Source organism: Callorhinus ursinus, unplaced genomic scaffold (assembly GCF_003265705.2).
Source record: "Callorhinus ursinus isolate GAN/ISIS: 27379988/994484 unplaced genomic scaffold, GSC_fseal_2.0 scaffold4, whole genome shotgun sequence".
NCBI classification, from domain to species: Eukaryota; Metazoa; Chordata; class Mammalia; order Carnivora; family Otariidae; genus Callorhinus; species Callorhinus ursinus.
This window is the reverse complement of record NW_027397066.1, coordinates 110,948,872-110,953,594: the sequence shown is the minus strand read 5'-3', so window position 1 is coordinate 110,953,594 and position 4,723 is coordinate 110,948,872. Positions and strand designations below refer to the sequence as shown.

Below are 4,723 nucleotides of genomic sequence, written 5' to 3'. Positions count from 1 at the left end.
TCTCCCAAGAATTTAAGGTTTATTTTTAGCTCAGATAGGACTCTCTGCCATCTAATCCACAGAATAAATCCCTTTCTGTCTTAATACTTTACTTTTATTACAAATGAAGCATGTATGCTACCCTAGTAGCTCTCTGTTCATATGTTAAGATATAATATTTCCCATATTCTTATTGTTGATGTTGTGGATTTTAGTTTCCATTATATTACAATGACAAATCAAACTGGCTACTATTTATATTCAGTAAGGGCCATAACATTATTTTTTAAAGTGGAATTTAAGTTTTACAGAAGGAGGTGGTGTCAGCAACATATGAAGAATTTAATTTCTTTTGATCTAAATATGCCTCCAATCCACTTAAACATCACTTTTCTTCTTCTCCTGTTTGGATTTGCCCTTAATAAAACATCCAAACATCTATGGATTTTCGATAGAAGAAAACTCAGACAAGCATTACAAGGGAATACATAAAACTTTTCCTCGAGCACAAAAGTTTGAAATATTTTTTATCAGTATTCTTACATAATTCTTTATAGTAAAAATTCCAAAACGTACTTAGGAATGCAAAAAATAGCTAAGATTTTATTATTCTCATTGATTTTTATTTCTTCAATTATTTCAATAGTAATCTTTTTTTCTATGAAACTGATGATGAAAGTATATATAATTTTTTGAACATTGTTCCCTCTACCAAGTTTCAGTGTAGAATGTTGCTGTGGAAAAAGAAGTCTTTAGCTTTGATATTTGCTTGATGTACTGAATTACCGCAAGGAAGTAATATTCCAAAACATTACCTATTGTGTTATTTCTTTAGATGTAAGACAAAAGTTAATGTTACTATTGAAGAATATACATTCTTCATTTAAAAACTAAGCACAAACTTAATAAAATCAAGTATTCTAAGATGTTAACATTTGCTGATATTAATCATCTACATTTATTCACATGATGATAATTCTCAAGTTAACCCTAAGAAAAATAACAAAACTAAAGTAAATATATCCAACTTTATAAGCTTGATCAATTTTTATCATATTTTCTTTGATTTGGTCTTTTTTCCACCCTCAAAGCATCATTTTAACATTTAACTTGCCAACTAATGTGTATATTTGCATAAACCTATACTTAACATTTATTCTATAGGCCCCCAGACAAAAATCTAGGTTAGCTTAAAAGGTCAAAAATGTAAGATTTGTAAATGTTACAATAGTAATCCTGATAGTTCACAGGGATGATATATTAGACATCAGACATTGTGCTTTAGGCGGGGAATGTCCCCTCCCTGAAAGTAATAAAATCAGTGTCTAACTGCTTTGATAATGAGAACATAAACCACTAAAATATTTTTTGCAATTTCAAGACAACCTTATCTTTCTCTTAAAATCATTCTTAGTTTCACATCGATGTTTTCTCTTAGAGGAAACTATTTTTCTGTTTCCTCTCTATGAGAGCATTTGTGTATGCTTTAAGTAATTTTAAATAAGGCACCCTCTTAAAAAGTGATAATTTATACTACATTAAGACAAAAAGTGATTTTTTTTCATATAGAAGCATGGAGTTAAACCAATGTCAAACTTCCTGTATCTATGATTTTTAAAGAGTTCGGTTTAGCTTTGTTTTAGATATTTGCTTCTGAAATTTTACTTTTGATCCATGTTTTAGCTTCTATATTATTAATTTCTATACTACATTACATTTTAATATTGATTACCAACATATTCTGTTGTATTTATTTTTCCAATTTCTGCTTCTGACAATGATAGATTTGAATTCTAATCTGAGTACAGCAGTTTTTCATAACAGGTAGGATTTTAACATTCTTCTCTAAGCAGTTTACAGAACAACAAGAATAAAACCAGTAAGACAGAAACTTTAAACACTCCCAAGTAACTTGACTTAGCTGATATTTATAGAACACTGTATCTAACAAGAGCATAATAATTACTCTTTTAAGAGCAAATGTTATACTACCAATATAGGTCATGTGGGGGCCATATATCTGGTTTTGATAAATTTTAAAAGTTAAATAACTTATCCTGCTCCCTCTTCCTTTATCTTTCATGACCATTCCCCTCAATAAAATTTTCACATAGTTATTCCCATTCAGCATAGGTAATACCTTCGGTCCTGCAAGAAAATGAGAGGTAAGATAGAAGTTTGGGACTCGGCTTTCTCTCTGGCTGGCTGGCAAAGAAGACCCATACAAAATCGTATATGTGGTCCTGAGAGTTCCCGGCACTGATGGCCCGATAATGAAGATTTCACAGCTTCTAACTTGGAGAAATGTACTGGTGGAAGGGAATGCCCTCACTGATGCAGTGATTCAGACATTTAAAAGATACAGGAAACCAACTCTTAGCTTCAGCTCAGGTCATGATCTCAGGGCGGTGAGATGGGGCCCCGCACCAGGCTCCACATTCAGCACAGAGTCCACTTGAGATTGCTTTTCTCTCACCCTCTGTTCTTCACCCCCGCTCTCACTCCCTCTCTCTAAATAAATAAATAAAGTCTTTAAAAATAAATAAGTAAATATTTAATTTAAAAAAATATATAAAATATATATAAACACATATATCTCCCAGGATGAGGAGAATGACAGAGATTAATGCTACCATTAAGAAGATAAAGGATACAGGGTTGCTGATCCCTACATGTTTACATTTAAAATTCCATGTGACCCATAGAACACTCAATGAATTTTAGAGAATACCATAGACTACAACAAACTCAACCAAACTGTGGCCCTAACTGCAGCTCCTCTACTAGAAGCTGCACTGTTTCTAGAGCAGATTAATAAGGCCCCAGGACATTATATGTGTTGCTCATTTGTCCAATGTGTTTGTACTTTTCTATTCATATGAGAAAACAGGACCAGAAATAATTAGCATTAGAACTAACAATAATATTATTTATAGTTTTACCCCATATGGGCCAGACTGGCTGGTCTGGGGTCTGGAAGGAACAGGGTAAGAATGAAGACAAGGGGGTTGGGGCTAAAGGCATGTGAACAGACACACATTTATACCTACCAGAAAGTATCCACCATGGCAGAGGCACTAACCAACCAAAATGACTTGAACAACTGACCCTGGTCTTGCTTTGTTATTAGTCACCATGGGACAATACAACGGGCACATAGTCTTGCCACCATGGCAAAGATGGAAGCTACGTATGAACTGATCAGCATATCACTTACCAAGGTTTGCCTGTCTAACTTACCTATCATCTACCTATCCAGCTACTGCTGCCTCAAAATGTCCAACTTGCCAGTGACAGAGACCTGCACTGAGTCCTGGGACATGGGGTTTTATTCCTCAAGGAGACCAACAAGCCATTTGGTGGAAAACTGACTATATTGGGATCCTTTCATCCTATAAGGCTCAGTGTTTTTTTCTTTCCTCACAGGCAAAATACCTCGTCTGGAGATGGGTTTTCTAATCCGTCTGCAGAACCTCAGCAAGTACTGACATATTGGTGTTTACAAAAGACCTGATCCACAGGTATGAAATTGCATATAATATAGCATCCAGCAAGGACCAAATTCATATAAGGAGGTGTGGAAGTGGTTCCATGACCATGCGCTCTACAGAACAATCACCTCACTGAGCACTGGAATAGCCTAGTGAAGGCACAGCTAAAGCAACAATTTAGAAGCAATGCTCTGAGAGAATGTATATTATTCTTCAAGATGCAGTATATACATAAATTGGAGACCTCTATATGGAGCTGTTTCCCCCATAGGAAGAATACATGAGATCAAGTACTAATCAGTGGAAACAAGAGTGGCCCCAGATGCCATCACTCCTCATGACCCACTGAGGACTTTTTGCTTCTTGACCTAAAACTCTGGGGGTTAGCGATTTTAGTCCACAAAGCAGTCACCCTCTTTCTAGAGAATACTGCAATGATTTCTTTGGACTGAAAGATACCACCACTGCAGGAAAGTTTGGACTTCTAGTTTTCCAGGAACAGCAGGTGAGAAAAGAATTACTATCTTAGAAAGAGTAATTTGCCCTGATCAACAGAAGGAGGTTGCACTGGCTTTGCAAATGGAAACTAAGAGAAATATAAAACACAAGTTATCTACCTGGACGCTTCTTGGTTTTCCCTTGCCTGTTTATAAAGGTAAATGAACATGCACAGTAACCTGGACCAAGAAGGCAATATGATGACAAGGGGGAACAGGAATCAGAGTCATGCCACCTGGGGAGCCACAAAGACTTGCCAACATATAGATGAGGATGAAGGGAGATCAGAATGCAGTAGGAATTAAAAAATGAGGTATCAGCTATGGCCCCAAGACCAACTTGGTATAGGTGCTATAATTTATTCTACTAACTTCACTCTGCTCAGCTTCTTCTTGGGAAGAGAGACACAGGATCCATGGAAGAGCTGCATGAATATGTGTCTCTTCTTCATGCAAGCTATAGACTATGATACCCGTGGAAGTGTTCTGCTCAGATCCCTTTCAAAAGAAACTTCATGTGAAGAGTACCATTGATTGATGGTCTTAGCTCCACTAGTAGGTATTCACTCAGGCACCACTCAAAGACAAGGCACCAGGGATCAGTCCTGGCCCATTCCCAACACAGGATTTCTCTAATGTGGAAATCCATTGCTACGGTCAAAACTTTCTCTTTCTCTTTCTTTCTTTTCTTTCTTTCTTTCTTTCTTTCTTTCTTTCTTTCTTTCTTTCTTTCTTTCTTTCTTTCTTTCTTTCTTT

General features: G+C 36.0%; 1 pseudogene; it reads left to right on the top strand.

Moving 5' to 3' along the window:
- Positions 1-2,926: 2,926 nt before the first annotated feature.
- Positions 2,927-4,723, top strand: part of LOC112825983 (3-hydroxyisobutyrate dehydrogenase, mitochondrial-like) — a 5,544-nt pseudogene continuing 3,747 nt past the window's right edge.